At 37.3% G+C, this 19,794-nt stretch overlaps 1 protein-coding gene across 1 annotated transcript in view; it reads left to right on the forward strand.

The window, feature by feature from the left end:
* The window catches only part of UNC5C (unc-5 netrin receptor C), a 399,848-nt gene that overhangs the window by 153,770 nt on the left and 226,284 nt on the right, over window positions 1-19,794 (forward strand). The window lies entirely within an intron of this gene.

Genomic DNA, 19,794 nt, shown 5'->3' on the forward strand with positions numbered 1-19,794 from the left:
GTTGGTGCCCTTGTCTAATTCTTTCCCTCTGCCTCTAAGACTGTGAAGTTCTTAACCTCCTGAGCATAGAAGTAATTTATACTCATAAGGTTGAAAGTTATCTTAAATACCTTACACTGTAGTTTTAAAAATTGCTATTTAATACATGAAAAGGTAAGTAACCCCAAATTTAGATCACTCTTAGGATCACAGAAGAAATGTCCCAAGGACATTTAGTTTATAACATGAGGCGGGGGAAAAAGAAGCAATGTATTTAGACTAAGGGACTTCAGAGAAATTGCTGCCAAAAAAATGAGAATTTCAAATAGATTTAGAAGGTTTTAGTTAAGTGTAGGTAATAATCTAGAGATGTAGCCTGAACTGAAATGGAGAGGGGAAAGTATAGGGTACAACCATGAAATAGATAGTAAATACATGTTGTAATATATTTATATACTAATAGAGGGTCTTATAGTTTATAGGTTATTTTTGTGTGTATATTATCTTTGTCCTCAATAACACCCTGTAACACTTAAGTACTATAACCCTTTAAGGTCCTCTGGGATTATCTGTTTATTCCCCTCCCCTTTGGTCTTGTGTCATCAAAAACAGGGAGAAGCAATTGTGTGCATTTTTACTCCCCTCGAGGCTAAGCAGTTCTTCAAGAAATAAACAAATGGAGATTGATTATGCCTATTATACAAAATAAGTCCCTGAGAGAAGTGTACTTGATCACAGAGTCCAGATTTAAACATAGGTCTTCTTTGTCCATGTCCAGAGCTCTTTCTTCCATGTCAAGGCCTGTGTGTGCCAAGAAAGCAAGGCCAGGGTAGACGAGAAAAATACGGAAATGCAGAGGGTAGGAGTCATTTGAAAATTATATCCAACAGAGTGAAACATAAGTGATATCTTTAAGTTGAATAATAGCATTAAGCGTTCTGAAAAAAATTACCAGGAGGTAGAGGTGGAATTAAGTGAGCTTGTTGCATTAGTAGTATTACATTTCACAAAATTAATAAAACTACAAATGATACATTTTTTCGAAACAGTTTTTAGGGAAAAACTAGATAATTAGTACCTTAAATTGCATAAGGATGAGAGAAAAACTATTTCTCAAATCTGTCCACATCTTCCAGAACCAACAAAAGACACCACTTTCAAGATGCTATCATTGCCATGCTTCGTCATTCTCTGATATCCCTGACTTTCAGTTAAAAATCAGTATTTCTTGAATGTCAACTATATATCTAGAGAATACACAAGTGAAAGCTAAATTGTTCCTGGCCTCCTATGAGAAGTCCTCATATCAGAGAGTTTTGCATGCTCAGGTCTAATTAGACTCATCTCTCTTGGGCCCTTGGCCACTTGTTCAGCCCCAGATACCAGCAGCGGCTCCACCCCAGCCTGTCATGGATGAGAACTAGAATAAAAATATCTGAAGAGACACTGAATGTACATGTTGAATTCTTTGTATTGCTCTCCAGTCTGTTTATTTTTTTTTTAATAGATTTTCTTTCTTTTTATTTTTTATTCTTGGTTGCACTGGGTCTTCATTGCTGCATGGGCTTTCTCTAGATGTGACGAGCAAAGGTTACTCTTCATTTTGGTATTCAGGCTTCCTATTGTCATGGTTTCTCTTGTTGTGGAGCACAGGCTGTATGTGTGAGGGCTTCAGCAGTTGCAGCTCGCAGCATTTAGAGCACGGTCTCAGTAAGTAATGGCAGATGGGTTTAGTTGCTCCGCAGCATGTGGAATCTTCCCAGACCAGGGATTTAGCCCATGTCTCCTGCATTGGCAGGCAGATTCTCATCCACTGTGCCGCTAGGGAAGCCCTATCCAGTTTGTTCTATACTATTGGATATTGTGTTTTCTGCAACAGCTTTAAATCTCCTCCCAAAGAGTACACTCTAACTTATGCACACTGTAATACCCTCAATTTTTAACAAATTAAAGCCTCCCAATCAGAATATATATTGATAAGAAAAATACATCTAAGATTATATCTCAAAGGAAAAAGAACATTTCTTTTAATGAGAAATAAAAAAGGAAAACACTCTATCATCCAAAACTCAGTTGATAAAGTCAGAATAAAAAAGAAGAAAGAAGATACTTGATGTTAATTTGGATGTAATGCAGTTGTATTAGTTTCCTGCTACAGTAAAAAAATAGCACAAAACTAGCAGTTTAAAATAACACCCATCTACTGCCTTGGTCTCTGCAGGTAAGAAGTCTAGGTGTGGCTCCCTGGGTTCCCTGCTGGGTGTCTACCAGGCTACAGCACAGTTGTCAGCCAAGAGTGAGCTCTCATCGAGGCTCAGTGGGGTGGGGAGAAAGATCCTGTGCTCGGTTCCCACAGGATGCTGGAATAAATCCTTTCCTTATGGCCATTGGACCAAGAGCCATATTTCTTTCCTGGCTGTTGGTGAGGTCTGCTCTCAGTTCCCACCATCTGCCCACCACTCTTTGCCACATGCCCCTCTCAGACCATGACAGCCTGCTTCTTCAAAGCCCACACAGGGAGTCCCTGTCTTCTCAGACGGAATCTTTCACAATGTAATCGAGTCATAAGAAAGGCATCCCATCAGCTTTGCTTATTCTGCTGGCCAGAAGCAAGTCACAGGCTTCTCCTGCACTCAAGGAAAGGGAATTATACAAGGCTTTAAGTCCCTGGTATTGGTGTAGGACATGCCCACTGCAGTGGTTTTGTCCACCTCGGTGTGCATGTGTCAGAGATTGGCACCTTTTTCTATAGGAATTTTAGGAACAAGATTCAATGATAGAGAAGTTAACCATTATTTTAAGAAATATAATAGTGGATATATGCAGGCATTGTGCTAGGTTAAGGATAAACAATGAAGACAGTCGGTTTGGTTGAGGAACATATACTCTAATGGGGAAGACTTACAATTACAAGCAAACACACAAAAATCCTATTAATCTCTATAATTACAGTTTCTAGTAGGTGCCGAGAAGGAGAAGAACAGGGTTCTCAGAAAGAGATTAATGAAGGGAACCCACTTGGGTGGGCTCCCCTGGTAGCTCAGACTACAGAGAAACGGCTTGCAATGCAGGAGACCTGGGTTCGATCCCTGGGTCAGGAAGATCCTCTGGAGAAAGAAATGGCAACCCATTCCAGTACTGTTGCCTGGAAAATCCCATGGACGGAGAAGTCTGGCAGTCTATAGTCCACAGGGTCTCAAAGAGTTGGACACGACTGAGAAAGGGTATTGTGGGAGAGAATAAAAAGCAATAAGCACCCTAGGTTTGGTGATGAAGGCATACTTCCTTAAAGAAATGTCATCTGACCACCTAAAGAATACCTAGAGGTTATTCAAGAAGAAGGAAAGGGAACTTTAGGTAGGAAGAACCATCATGAAAAAGCTTTAAGGCAGGAAAGACTAAGGCCATCTGAGAGACTGAAAAAGATCAGGGTAACTGGAGGAGATGCAGTGTGGATAGATCAAGATGGGGAGGTGGGAATGGGCTATAGCCCTTGATAAGGACTTTGCATTTATCCTGAGTACACTGGGAATCTATTGAAGGGTTTTCAGTGGGGAAGTAACGTGATCCAATTTGAAAACATTAATGGAGAACAAATATTTTGCACCTTTTTTTTAATGCTTAATAACTAGCAATTCTTGCCTGTTGTATGCAATACAATGTCTTTTTGTGAAGTTGTTGACAAGGTTTCCTGGTAGTCTCTAGGGAAGGTCCTGCTTTAAGTAATTGCTATTTAATCACGTCTCATTTAACATTTTTAGAATTTTTTTTTTTTTTTTTTGGCATGATCATTTCTGTGTCTGGGGATTTTTTTCCCTTATTTTGTACTGATTGCATTTGTGTTTTAGGGGCATAACATTACAGGTGACATACCTCTATTCTTGTTTGTTATCCTGATTATGTTGAAGATGTTAGAAAGACCTGTGATTTAAACAGCATGTTTAACGTAAATTGACCTCATTTTGGAAGATTTCCATGGAGAAACACAGAAGCTAAGTTCTATATTTTTTCCAGTATTATTCAGGGGATTCATGGAGTAAAATAATGCTTTCCGTTTCTTCTTACTTACTTACTTTGTTACATGATAAACTGTATTTTTCCTGTGATTTTTATGTAATTAGTTCTAAAGCTGCATTTATATCTGAACACCTTCTGTAGCAACCTCATTCCCACATAGAATTCACTGTTGGCAGAAAAAGGACATGCTGCTGAAGTGTTTTTTGCTACCAATTAAATAGTGAAAACCTTCCCACTGAGAAAGCACAGACTAAACTTTATCTCATTAAGACAAAATCCAGATGCCTTGTTTACTTGTGGTTGAAAATCAATGCCCTATTGTCTTCTAGACATACATAATTTGCAACAGAAATGAGAAATAGGTATGCATTCATTGCTCTGTCTAAAATAGTAATTAAAATGCAAGTTTTTCATTTTCAGATGGATAGTTTTAGCAAATCAGCAATGGTCTAAAATGATATAAACACTTAGTAGGGAAAATCCTTTGCTATGATAGAACTGTACCTACTCTTGTGCCTAGGCTGACACTCAAATAATTGTTGAATGAATGATTGGACAAAGTTAGACTTCTGACTTGCAGCTGTTATTCTCACTAATTTGGTAGACAAGTTTACAGAATCTGGCAGCAAGAATTGGGCAGGGTTGGTATCACAATCAAGGCAATCTTGGTTGCAACTCTGGTAAAATGCAGGACAGATTCAATTACTCAGCAGTACAGAATACCTTTCATTAAAATTCTAAAGAGATAATTTCTTCTGATTACCCAAGTCATCTTGATGATCTAAGTAAATAGTTTTGATTATAACCATGGAATCCTTTATTTCAACTTGCTTATTGTTAGAGATATAAATTTTCTTCCTGCCTTTTGGGAGCAGGAATGTATGTTATCCACCATAGCATTTTACATAGGAAGCAAAAAAAAAGCTACATTTGGCTAGCTCATTTTGGGAAATTGTGTCCCATGGGTGCAATAAAGATGTCAATTTTATGAACAGATTGTAGAACTAGACATATTGAGTTATGAAGATGGAGCAGAATGCAGACAATTAATACTACTACTCTAAAGCATAGATGAGAATTTCAAAGAAGTGTGTTTGATAGTTTTCTCAGTGTTGTGTGATAAGATGATCTCTACGCTCTACCTTGCACAGCTAGTTTAAATATGCTTAATTTCCTGAAGTCCATGTCTAAAAATTTGAAGGATAGTAGAGACTCATACGTTTTTCTTCAGTAAATGGACATTTGTCTAAAGAACTGAATTTTATAGATGTTACACATCATGTACATTCATGTTCTGGGCATCCGATGACATAAATAGACTATAGACTAAAGCTATCCGAAGAACTACCTAAGTTTCTACTTGTAGTATATGCTGTTGTCAACTGTACATTTTTCTATTTTGGCAGAATATATTTTATGTTTATTTGAAAACTGACTGTTAGTGAAATGTCTAATGAAAATTTGGGAGGAATATAAAGAAAATAAGTGCTTTATCTAGACCAGAATTAGCTGCATCTTTTAGGTACCTGTTTCCTTACTACCTTTATCTAATATTATTATTTAAAAATCATTAATGGAATGAGATTAACAGAAAAACAAATGTTAAGTTCTCATGTCGATACTTGCTTAGTTGAAAATAAAATACTGATTGGCAAAGATTTAACTGCAGTAGTTTATTTTTTAAATTAATTTATATATTTTAATTGGAAGCTAATTATTTTACAATTTGTGGTGGTTTTTGCCATAAACAACATGAATCAGCCATGGGTGTACATGTGTCCCACCATCCTGAACCCCCCTCCCCCTACCTTCCCCACCCCATCCCTCTGGGTTATCCCAGAGCACCAGCTTTGGGTGCCCTGCTTCATGCATTGAATTTGCACTGGTCATCTGTTTTTCATATGGTAATATACATATTTCAATTCTATTCTCTCATATCGTCCCACCGTCGCCTTCTCCCACATAGTCCAAAAGTTGGTTCTTTACATCTGGGTCTCTTTTGCTGTTTTACATATAAAGTCATCATTGCCATCTTTTTAAATTCCAGATATATGTGTTAACATACTGCGTTGGTGTTTCTCTTTCTGGCTTACTTCACTCTGTATAATCGTTTCATCCACTTCATTAGAACTGACTCAAATGTGTTCTTTTTGTAGCTGAGTAATATTCCATTGTGTATGTGTACCACAACTTCCTTATCCATTCATCTGCTGATGGACATCTGGGTTGTTTCAATGTCCTACCTGTTGTAAACAGTTAAATACAGCAGCTTATTAATCTTGAAATTTGGTAGACATTCTCACTTTGTGTAAAGCACTTGGCTTTCTCAGAATCATAAGTGAAAACTATTTTATATTCATTGGAAAAATTCTTGCTTCCCACTTATCAAACCCCTACTTTTCCCTTCTGTGCTCTGCTCCTTCCCAGGGCACCCAGACAGCACAGGTAGAATTCACACCTTTTCTCTTCCTCCCCCTGCTTCTCTGGCACCCAGCCTTCTGGCTTCCCTGTCTGAATGCCCTGAACCCATCGATTCTTCCATAGATCCTAGTCCACAGTACACAGGAGTTTGGTTAATGTCAGTGTCTTGAAGTTCTTTGGGCCTCAGCTACTTTATCTGTAAAACAGTCATAATGACAATACTTCCCTCACAAAGTATTTATGAAGATTAAATGAGCTAAATATAAACTAAATTAGTTAAATATTACATGTGAAACACTTAAAGTTTGGCACACAGTATCATCATCATTACCCTTCTACAAATTTAAATGCCCATTAAAAGTAGAGGGTAGAGATGTTTTCACTCTTTGAGACAAGAAAACACAGGTCATCACTCTTTTTCTCATTTCGTAAATTTAGAAAATATTCCAAGTACCCTTGGAATCATATATCCAACACTTTTACTTTATAAGTGAGCAAACGGAGCTCCTGAGAGCTGAACTATCTTTACAAGATCACACAGCTAGTTAATGAGCACCAGATCCTGAATCGAAGTGTTCTGATACCTGTAGGGTCAGCACTCATTTTCTACTCAGCAGAATCTCTTCCTTCCTTTGTAGATTCCCGGGGTCCTAAAGGCACAAACCCTCAAGTCATATCCTGTGGTTTATCTCAAGCTGAAATGCCTTGCCCTGCCTTATTTATCAGTTACCTGTTTATAATAGTCTGATTCGGAAAATCACAAAGGCTGATTCAGAAAAATAAAGAAACTGCTTTGGGATGAAGTCAGAGTAATGGTGCTGCTCTGAAAGCTGCCCACATGCTCATTCCAGGTCAGTGAGACGGAGAGACAGGACCAGTGTCCCCAGTGTGCCAGCAGAAGCGTTGTTGGCTGCTAGAAGGGCCCCAGGCTTCATTTAATGCTCTGCTGTTGCTATCTTGAAATTCTTAGTATTTTTTGAATAAGGAATCCCACATTTTCATGATCACTTGGCCTTACAAATTATTTGCCCAGTCCTCTGATAAAGTGGTGGATCTTTATGGTAAGTTCTTTGGTAATCTGGAAACTTCAGATCTGCTTTGCATGGAAGGAACTGAGATGCAAAACTCAGGGCTGTTAAATCCCTCAGTATTTTCATTAAAGTGGCATGCTATACATTGTTCAAAAAGAGGGTTTTTGAGCTTTGATATGGCATTTAAGACGAGAAAAATTGCTCTGTGACAGCTGTATCCTTTTGACAGGTCATGAAGGAAACTAAGACTTAGAACTCTACAGATTTGACCTGGATTAATTCCTCTTGATCTCTATTTAAAGGGGCTTTGTCCTGATTTTTAAAAAATAAAGAACATAGTTTAACATATAAGAATAAAATGAATAGTGTTTTATTAGAACTTGTACAGAAGAAAAATTGCTTTACTGTGATGATAACCAGCATTTTAACCATTAACTGAATTAATGACTGTATTGGAAAAGTAAGCCAATAACTTAAACAATCACATAAGTATATTGCTAAAAGGCAAGTAACTTTGGATCTAATTAGCAGTTGGTTAGTTTTTCAATGTAGACAAGTCAGAGCTCAAACTAATAGTCTACAGTACAAGGGGCTACACTTACCTTGATGTGAAGAGAGGCTTGGCCAAATGACCTGCCCACGGTGGAGGGCTCCTCCAAACCATTTAGCTTCTGGGCAGTGGAGGAGGGCTGAGGAAACCAACGTGGGAAATGGGGGGGGGGGGGAAGCTCACCGTGAATCTTTGCCCTTTGAATTAATTCTAGTTGACCTACTTGAGCAATGATTGAGGAATTTTTGATTCACTTTGCCCCCATCTATCCCCTGGTGAGCATTGGGCTTTTTATTTTTTAATGAAACCATTTTCACAGCCTGTTGTTTTAGGTGTCAGCAATAGCAGAGATTGAGGTAATTTTTGTTGTTGTTGTTCTTTTTCCCTTTTTTTCTTTTTCTTTTTTTTATCAATTTTTCTAGTGCTGTTTATGCTGCTGAATTGCTTTGAACCAGCATCTTTCTGCAGAGCATATTTTCTGGCAAACAGCTGGATAGCACTAACAAAAGATAAAAATAATCCCAGATAATAACAGATGAGAAAAAAATACATAGCAAATACCTTTTTAGAATTATAACAGTATATTTTTGTCATCCCTTTTGAGTTATGTAGCGAATCTGTTGGGAAATACTTGTCCAAGTATTGAACTTTTCTAGTCCAACTCATAGCGTATCTCTGGAAATCAATGGAAAAATATAACTTTATATTTTTTGCTATTAAGGTGAACACAGTTTATTTACTCCAGTTTTCATCCTTTGGCAGTCTGAGTAAGTAAAGGTCAATCAAGTTCTACCAAGAGGAGTTTTCCGATTAGAAGCATTTTGTTCATAGTACAAGGAGGGACTGGCTGTGCAGTTAAGTACTCCTAGTTTGTGAGATTTCATTACTGCCTTTCAAAAGTTGCTTTAGTAGGACTGAAGGCACCTTCAAAAAGTATTCGTAATGTTTCCGGAGTGGACAGAAGTCTCAGTTAGATGGCTAGAAAGTACCTGACTACAAAAGTCAAGCTCAGCTAACTCTTAAAATAAAACAAATGGAGTAGCAGTACTGCAGAGAATAGCAGATTTATTTCACTGTGTCTGTGTGAGCTTCAGTCCATCAAAGCACCACTAAAGGCAGTACATTAACAGTAGTCAGTACAGGCTTGCAGAGAAGATGTCCTTAGCCACCAGCCATACATACTCACTTATTTTTCTATTTCTTAATAAAGCTATGGGATAATAGGTTTTCAAAAGTGAGTACCATTATCATAACTTTAATCTTATTTACACTCAAAACTGTCCTCCAGGGTTAATGCTTACAGGAGAGACATATAGTAAGCTATTTTTAAAACGATCATATAGAAATTGCTTTTGAATTCTGTTTTTTGACGTACCTATAATTTGTGGAATAGCTGGTTATAAAAAATTAGAAAATGACCATTTTAGGTTTTTAATTTCAAGTGAATAAATCGTCATGGGAAGACAGTATCAGCATACTAAATATTCTCTATATAAACTTAGTAAAATGACACTCATGTCCATATATCAGGTCGGGGTAGGCAGTTAAAAACAGCAATAATATTTCATTAAACCACAGAAATAATATTTAGAAGCAATGAAAATTTTAAATATTTGAAAATGCTAATGGGGCCTAATGGAACTTCCTAGTCAAGTCTAGAGTTTCAATTGGCATAACTGAAATTTAGAAAATACTCCAGAAGAACTTTAAGATATAAAAAGTTTCCTCTGGGGTTATCAGTTCAACCCACATAGTTGCCATAAGCATTTTAAAAGAAGAGTTTTTTGCTTCCTGTCTTGATATCCCTCCTTGATCCCTCCAACAGTGTTCCACAGTCAGGGAGGATATTCAGGTCACAAAAGTTCCATCTTGGAAAATTCAAATTACTTACATTCACTCAACATTTTGTTTTATCCTTTGACCTTCTTAAAATAATAACTCCTAATATATTGGTGTGGGGGAGGTAACAGGGCAGTCAACAGGCATGGCTGTTAGATTCCTTCTGATCCATCTAATTCCTCCATCTGTTCTACTCCCACCTTGCATTTTATCACAAAGTGACACATAGTAGAAGAGTAGTATAATAAATCTAAGCCTGTGACTTAACTGTGTTTCCCCAAGGGTAGAGATCCCTTCTGTTTCTTTTCTCTTTTGTTTCCAGGTTAAAGGGTGCATTTGTGGACATCTAATACCGTGCATGCTGATCTGAAGGAATTTCCCCAGGGGAATGTGAGATGTATATATCTTATTTATAGTCTCCTGGGAGATTTTTACTTTTAGATAGTCATAGTTAAATCAATATGGCCTTAGTCCTTCCTGCAGTACAGGCAGATTCTTTACCGCTGAGCCACTGGGGAAACCCAGCCTCAGTCCTTCCAAACCAGTAATATATGTTTAGCTAAATTGGTTTATAAAAATCTGATGAATTGAAGTTCTCTAATTTTCTCTCTTGTGACATTTTTAATCACTTTGCAGCAATAAGATTTTTATGGTAAAATAATGCATTAGAAAGTTCTTTAGATAATTCAAATTATTTTGAAAATAGCTCTGTCAATTGTTTAAATTTTGCCAAAATCTGTACTGTTTTTAGACTAATTAATGACTAATCATTTATTGGGATGTTTTCTTCTTACATAAAAATTGTATCAATTATATACTTACTTTCTACTCACAGAAAATTTTAGAAATAACTGTCTGCATACATGAGTGCTTCAGTCCTGCTTCAGTCCTGTCCAACTCTTTGTGACCCTATGGCCTGTAGCCTGCCAGACTCCTCTATCCAAGGGACTCTCCAGGCAAGAATACTGCAGTGTGTTGCCAAGAAATAACTGTATAATTACTCAATAATGAACCAGGTTTCTGGTGGAGGTGAGCAGGTCCTTGGTTAAAAATTGACTAAAATTTTAGATAGTTTAGTTCCCCTGTCTCAAAGATATAATTCTATAAAAAAAAAAATCATTAATTTTTCAAACTACATTAAAAAATATGAGTACCTATTGCAAAGTACTGTTTTTTCTCATGTAAAGAACATGACTCACATTATAGTTTACAAAACATGGTAGGTGAAAAAGTTAAGAGGCTTGTCATCATTAAAATGGTTAGGACACTACCTACCAAATAGTTTTAAATCTGTATTTAACAGATATTCTTACTGAGTTCTAGGAATTTACATAAAAGATAAGTGGTGTTGACAGTGCAAGAAAAGGAAAGTGTGAGAGATATATTGGAGAGAAAGAAATGACAGTTCTCTGACTTTCTCACTCATCTCTTAGAAAAATGATTTAATATATGAAAATTGTTTAGCATAATTTATGCAATTGTCAGAAAATGACAATCAGCATAATATACTGAAAAACTATTTAGACTAGTTGTAGTCCTGGCCTCCCCATTTTCTAAAATGTGTCAATTGGACAACATTTATCCATTTCGTGACTCAGATTTCACCTCTGTCATTTCAGTCAGTTCATGCTCAACTCTTTGTGACTCCATGGACTGCAGTACGCCAGGGTTCCCTGTCCATCACCAACTCCCGGAGCTTGCTCAGACTCATGTTAGTGATGCCATCCAATCATCAAATCCTCTGTCATCCCCTTCTCCTCCTGCTTTCAATCTTTCCTAGCATCAGGGTCTTTTCCAAGGAGTCAGTTCTTCGCATCAGGTGGCCAAAGTATTGAAGTGTCAACTTCAGCATCAGGACTTCCAATGAATATTCAGGATTGATTTCCTTTAGGATTGACCGGTTTGATCTCCTTGCAGTCCAAGGGACTCTCAAGAGTCTTCTCCAACACCGCAGTTCAAAAGCATCAATTCTTCAATGCTCAGCTTTCTTTATGGTCCAACTCTCACATCCATACATAACTACTGAAAAAACCATTGCTTTGACTAGATGGACCTTTGTTGGCAAAATAATGTCTCTGCTTTTTAATATGCTGTCTAGGTTTGGTCTCCTCTGTGAAAGGTATTAAAAAATCTGTCACTAGTTTGTTGTGGATTAAATATGGAAGGTGCTATGAAAAATGGAAAGCATTCTATAAGAGTCAGCTCTTTAGAATCCATTTAGGATCACCTACTTTTGGAGCTAGAAGGAACCTTTGGGGATGATGAGCCTCCTCATCCCCATTTGGGAAATGAGAGAACCTACCAGGGAAGTAGTGATCTTTGCTCCATGTCACACAAAACTTGGACCTCAGTTCACACCTGTTGACTCCCTGTGTCATCTCATTTTTTACTTGTATATCTGTTGTTTGTTTTGTTTTATTATATCTACTTTTAGAATGTAACCCAAAGGATAGAATGCCATCAGGGTTATTAAGAAGTGTAGGGTTGTATCTTATCTTTTTTGAAAATGTAGGAGCCAAGAGTGAGAATTTATAAATTTTTTTCAGGGGCATGCTCCCTGGTTTAGAAGCTCTAGGGAGTGTGCCTGTTTTGTATTATCTTGGAAATGTGTCTTACCTGGCTAGTTTCCAGCTATGATTTTTTACCAAATCCTGGCTTTAACCCACCAATAGTGTTGGCGCTTCCTGGGTAGCTCAAACGGTAAAGAGCCTGCCTGCAATACTGGAGACTGGGGTTCAAACCCTGGGTTGTGAAGATGCCCTGGAGAAGATCCCCTGGAGAAGGGCATGGCAAGCCACTCCCATATTTTTGCCTGGAGAATACTATGGACAGAGGAGCCTGGTGAGCTACAGTCCGTGGGGTCACAAAGAGTCAGACACAACTGAGCGACTAACACACACAGTATTGGAGCAGGGCTTCCTAGGTGGCACTAGAGGAAAGAACCTGCCTGCAAATGCAGGAAACATAAGAGACATGGGTTCGATCCCTGGGTTGGGAAGATCCCCTAGAGTAGGGCGTGGCAACCCATTCCAGTATTCTTGCCTGGAGAATACCAAAAGCAGAGGAACCTGATGATTTACAGTTCATAGGATTGCAAAGAGTCAGACTGACTGAAGTTACTTAGCACACAGCACAGCACAGTGTTGGAGCAATGGAATGAACCAGATACCTCCGAGTCTCCCAATTTCCCTTTTGTTTTGGGGTGATTTATCTCCTGCTGAGTCTACTTAATAAAGAATTTGAGTGATGCCTCTTACTGTCCAATAACAAGAATGGAAATTATGATTGAGAAGAAAATGTTGCATTTTCGTAACTGTTGGGGCACACTTTTAAACTATTTTTGAGACAAGCAATGCACTTTCAACTTTATCTTCTAGAACAGCTCTATCTAGTAGAACTATAATGTGCACTGAACATGTAACTTAACATTTTCTTGTTGTCATTGTAAAATAGTAATTGGAAGTAGTGTTAAAATTAAACTTAACATTATTTTAACTCAGAATATCTAAAATATCTCAACATGTAATCATTATTTTAAAACTATTAATGAGATATTTTACATTCTCTTTTTAACTAAGTTTTTGAAATCCACTGTTTATTTCATACTCACAACACATCTTAATTCAGATGCTAAATTTTCATTGGAAGTACCTGATCTGTATTTAATTTCATAATATTTGCATTTGAAAAATAACTTTGCATACCTTAACTATTACAAAGATACTCTAAAAAAATCCTTTTACTGGATTAAATATCAGTTTAGCTTGTCAGTTATATTAGCCAGATTTTTATTGTTCAATAGCCTCCATATAGGATAACACAGAAGCCTGTGCAATGCTCTTATTTTAGTTTATCCCTATTTAGGTGAGAGTAAAAGAGAGTCAAAAATCCACCTATCCATCTACTTTATTTTATTTCATTGACTAATGCTATATTTTGTTATGGGCAAACACCTTCTCCATACTTTTTATAGTAAATACTTAGATTTTCCTTTCCATACTGACTAGTAAAACGTGCATTATGAGAACTGATGGGAAGATAAATGTTGTGAAATTGCCTTCACTGTGATTGTTAGTGCTTGAATTGACCAGATTTCCTCTCCAGCAGCTTTGAATGCTTTGTGGGTTTGGATAACTGTGTGCCCTGCTTCATAACTACTTTCAGAGTAACCTGCCTTGTTTCACTTGATTGCTCTAGTATGGTTAAGGACAAATGTTTTGGAATAATGACAGGCCTACCAAATTGCCAGCCGGGAGATCCATGGAATATGCTTAGGGCAGCTTTTTGCAGCATTTCTTGTACCTGGCAAACCATTTTAGAAAAAAAAAAAATGTTTAGCTTCACAATAGATTCTTAACTAGCAAATTCTAGAAAATACTTTTTATATAATATATAAGCTTATCAGTTACTATTGCTTTCTAAAAAATTCAGGTTCTGAGGCCATGTAGAGAGATGGCATAACAAAGTAATCAAAAGCATGGCTCATGAGTCTGGCTGGCTGTATTTGTATCATGATTCCACTATGTATAAAACATATAAATTTGTGCAAAGTTACTTCACCTTTCCAGGCCTTAGTTTTTTCATTCTAGAATGGAGATCAGAATTGAATTTACTTAATAGTGTTGTTAGAGAACCAAATGAGAATATATCCTCAACCCTGTGCTTGCCACAAAGTGCTCAGAATATGAATTTTTACTCTACAAAACTTCTGAACTATAGGTATTGTCACACTTTAAACCCATTTCCAAAGGTTAAAAAGAGGAACAATATATGCTGTATGTAGCTGTGGTGAAGAAAAGTCAAAGTGTATAGCCCCCGAAGAGTGGAATATCAAAGTGAGGAATTTCCAGTTTCATTTCTTTTTCTTTTGAATTAGTGTGTAAGTTCTTTCTCCCAAGACATAAAAGGAGCTGTTCATCCCTTTCATTGTGAAAATTTTGCTTTTCTTGCCTGTTCCTAGATGACTAGTTTGCATCTGTTTTGAAATAAGACTATAAACAAATTCTCAAAAATGATTCTATGAATAATAGATCAGACTTTTAATCAAGGTAAGGTTTTATGTTCTGAAAATTATAGCAAAGATAAACATCACGAGTACATTTACTAGTTTTATGTATCGCCAGATTGGTAAATTACTGTGCTTTTTTTGCCGTCCTATTATTGTTGTTGTTGGTTGTATTTTAATTTACATCATTCTTCATGTTCCTCAACTCCTATTTCTCATAACTCTTTTCTGTATTATTATTATTAATGTGGCATGTGTTATGTTTATAGTGTTTGCATAAAAATAGATCATCTCTGTTAGGTAGTTTTCAATGTTAAAAGCAAATGTGCTTACTCATTGACTATGAAAAATATCCTTCTGGAACAAATATAGAACCATCCATCTCTTGAACGGAATTCTTATGGGCTTTGCTTATCTACCTAACTACCTTGAAAAAATAGCTTAGAAATCATTCCCATACTTTTGGGGAGCAGTCAGTCATTTAAGTATTTCTATGAAACAGCAAAATCCTTGAGATAATCAGGTTGTTACAAGTAAAAATATTTTAGGAAAGGGGTCTTTGTTACCTTAAGTGAAAACCGACACTGAACCAATGTTTAAGATGCATTATCATGGGCAGAAAAAATCTAACTTTGCTCTTTGACAGGGTTAGTCACAAAAGTTCATAGTCAGGTCAGCAAAAGAAGAAACAAGGTTTTAGAATATATTTGGCATTTAAAAAAATATTGAGTTGTTAATGTTGTATGTGCATGGAGTTTCAGGTCACTTTCTTTTCTTTACATTTTAAAAGTGGAACTAAGTCAGAAAGTGACACAAAATTAGAAATGTCAGGATATTTAATTAGATGAAGTTGAAAGAGAAGAGTAGAAAAAGCTGGCTTAAAGCTCAATATGGCAAATAGATGAGGGAAAAATGGAAACAGTGGCAGATTTTATTTTGCTGGGCTCAAAAATCACTGTGGACAGTGACTGCCACCATGAAATTAAAAGACACTTGCTCCTTGGAAGAAAAGCTATGATAAACCTAGACAGCATATTAAAAATAAAAATAGAAGACATCACTTTGTCAACAAAGGTCCGTGTTGTCAAAGCTGTGGTTTTTCCAGTAGTCATGTATGGATGTGAGAGGTGGACCATAGAGAAGGCTGAGCACCAAAGAATCGATGCTTTCAAACTGTGGTGCTGGAGAAGACTCTTGAGAGTCCCTTGTACAGCAAGGTGATCAAACCAGTGAATCCTAAAGGAAATCCATTCTGTATACTCTTTGTAGGGACTGATGCTGAATCTGAAGCTCCAATACTTTGGCCACCTGATGCAAGCAGCTGACTCATTGGAAAAGACCCTGCTTCTAGGAAAGACTGAAGACAGAAGGAGAAGGGGCAGCAGAGATAGAGATGGTTGGATGGCATCACCGACTCAATGGGCATGAGTTTGAGCAAACTCTGGGAGATAATGAAGGACAGGGAGGCCTGGCGTGCTGCAGTTCACGAGGTCCCAAAACACTGGACATGACTTAGCAACTGAACAACAACAACAAATGGCAATTTCTCTTTAAAGATGCTGAATTTGAACAGATAGAGCACGGTGTCACATAAGCCATGAATGCGTTGTTTAAAAAATATTATTTCTTTATGAGTTAGAATACATATGTTTTCTTCCATATATTGATTAATATTCTTTAGGTTTAACATTTTATTTATGTAAGGGATGAGTGAAAGAGAAGTAAGTGTATCTAGAAGACCAGAGTTTAGATCAAACATTATTGTAATTGTCCAAGCCTTAGTAATATAATTTGCATTTCATTGACATCTTGTGTAGGTTTTTAATCTTGGATTACAATCCTTATGAATGTCCATTAAAATCCACAAGAAGATCTTCGTGGAGAGAAAACAAATACTTTACTACATTAGATTAAGTATAAGAGGAGAGCAAGTTAAGCAGATTTTTGGTGGGAAGTGAGAACATCTTTAGCATCTTCCCTTCCCAACCAGGCAAGGACCTGGTCCTGGTGTCTCCTGCTGTCAACATCCTTGTCCCCAAGAGAGGCTAGCATGTCACAGCTCTGCAGAGTTTGCCCATTTTTGTTTAAGAGAACATATCACCACCAGAGAGACTGAGAGATTGTGTGCATCTCAAGGTATAAACAGGCATTAGAAAGCGAAGGACAGAGAGTTTCACATAGAAACAGTGGAATGATCAAAGGTATTCATGTCCAACTTACGCAACTGTGCTAAGTGTACTCAGAAGAAATATTTGAGTGCATCAGATGATGAGTGCTTTAGTGAGGAAGGAGATAAGACTGAAAAAATATGAAGACATGAATGCTTGGCCAGCAGTACATGCAGAAACTGTATTTGGGCATAACAGTAGTGTCAAAAGAGAACAGTTAGAAATTGGATGTAATAATACAAGAATCAGCTAGGGGGAATGAAGAAACAGATGAAAGAAAAGTTAGAAAAATTACAGAGACAGATACTGCAAGTTATGATGGATGTTTAGAAATAAGTCAAGATAAGTTTCAACATGGGTATCAGTAATAATAGTGGCACCATTAACAGACTCTTTACATAGACAGAATGTTCAGTTCAGTCGCTCAGTCGTGTCCAACTCTTTGCGACCCCATGAATCGCAGCACACCAGGCCTCCCTGTCCATCAACAACTCCTGGAGTCTACTCAAACCCATGTCCATTGAGTCGGTGATTCCATCTAACCATTTCATCCTCTGTCGTCCCCTTCTCCTCCTGCCCCCAATCCCTCCCAGCATCAGGGTCCTTTCCAATGAGTCAACTCTTCGCATGAGGTGGAGAGAATGTTAGATGTCTTTTGAAGAGGACTGAGGTTTTTGATGTTTCAGCTTTGTATAAACCTGATTCAGCCCTTGACCAACTCTTTGGCTTGGGTTTTTTGCAGCAATTGTCATCCTAAAAGAGCCTGATTTTTCTCAGATCATTTCTAAAATATGGGCAAAGAAAAGAATTCTGGACAGAGCTTAAATAGATACTAAATAAAAAAGAAGAATAAGAAGAAAACTGTCATGATGTTTTTCTTAAAAATGTTTAATTTATGATCCCAGGAGGACCTTCATGTAGCTGTCTACTGAAGTTGTGTGTTATCATGGGACCAGACCATCAGCCCCTGATCAGTACTGGAGATAAAGTTTGGATAGCCGTTAGAGAAAATAATAATTTTGTTGTGAAAATATAAGAATTTGCAAGTTTATAAGCACTTTTTTGTCTCTTCCTTCTCATGCAAGAAAACATCTACTTGATAGCAATAGAAACTTCTGACATTTTTAATTGCAGAACCCTGGAATAATACACTATGCTATTAAAATTATTCTATGTTCTATGAAGTATCACTGAAAATCATTTGGCTTTGGTTCTTACTTGTGTAATGATGATAAAAATGAATTTTAATGAGAATATAAATTTTTTACAAGAACAAAATGAAATTGAGCAGCACAACATTATATATTCTTCTAGCTTCCTACAAATTGTAACCCACCACTTTTTATAGGTATGAGCAACTCAATATATCTACACAATACAGAAAAAACCATGAGCAGCACAGTTTGTTTTCATAGCATGCTTGAAATAAAATGAAGTCTTTGTGTGCATGAAAAAATTTTCTCTCTCTGAGAGTTTACAAAGCCCTAAGTGAATGAAAAATGTAAACAGGGACCCATAATTGTTCTAGTGACTGAAAACATTTCATTTCACTCTGAGGGATCTCCCATCGCCACTTCCAATGGGCTCCAGACCTCCCTCTGGGCATAAATGCAATCTGAGGGAACTCATCGCCCTTCTCCCTTCTTTAAACTCTGTTCTTTTCTTACATTCTTTGTCTAAATTACTGTATCTTTTATATTTTCTTCCTCATCTTCTCCAAGGTCACTGGTTTGGTATGAGCCTCTGTAATCTCTCACCAGATTTGCAATATCTTTCTGCCTACTCATCCCTTTTGCTGTATTTTACCCCTTCCAGTCCCTCCTCCACACAGCAACCAAAGTAATCTATTTTTAAGTGGGAATCTGGACCCATCAGTATCCCCTGGAAAATTCTTTATTGGCCTCTTACCAGGATGCCATTCAAATTTCTTGATTCCACTGCCAAGCCCTTATCTACTCTCCAGGCTGTATCCCTACTGCTGCCCACGAGCCTGTGTCCCAACTCTGCCAGACTTTCTGCGCCACTTCCCGGTGGCTCTGTTTCCTTACTTCTGTAACATGGCGACTATGTAGAGTGTTCTTGCAGATGTAACAAGGTCATCTTTCAAGATACTGCTAAAACATGATCTCCTCTGACCTCCTCCCTTGTAGACACAATTTGTTCCTTTTAGTTTATACTTCTATCTATTATTCCTGTAATTCTAATTATTTTTCAATCTCTCCCTCCTTTTAACTGTGAATTCTCTAAAGACTTTCCATAAGCACAGGACTTGGTACATAATAGTTAATAAATCTTTCCCTCATGAGTTGATTTAAGAAAGTAGGCAGAAGTGGGCTTAATGTTAGAAAAATATTCAGTTCTCTTACCTTACCATTGACAAACTTTCACGTAAAACTTGTTGGAAAATATGTGTATATATCCACATAACATCCATGTTGTCAGTTGCTAAACTGTGTCCAACTGTTTTGCAATCCCATGAACTGTAGCCTGCCAGGCTCCTTTGTCCATGGAATTTCCCAGGCAAGGATACTAGAGCAGCTTGCCATTTTCTTCTCCAGAGGATCTTCCCAACCCAGAGACTGAACCCATGTCTCCTACATTGGTAGGCAACTTCTTTACCACTGAGCCCCCAAAGACGCCCATATTGAATCTATGATTAATTATAGTTATATATAATAAAAGGGATTCCCTAGTGGCTTAGTGGTAAAGAATCCATCTGCAATGCAGGAGCCTCAGGATATGCTGGATCTACCCCTGGAAAATCCCCTGAAGGAGGGTATGACA

This window comes from Muntiacus reevesi, chromosome 16 (genome assembly GCF_963930625.1).
Source record: "Muntiacus reevesi chromosome 16, mMunRee1.1, whole genome shotgun sequence".
Lineage (NCBI taxonomy): Eukaryota > Metazoa > Chordata > Mammalia > Artiodactyla > Cervidae > Muntiacus > Muntiacus reevesi.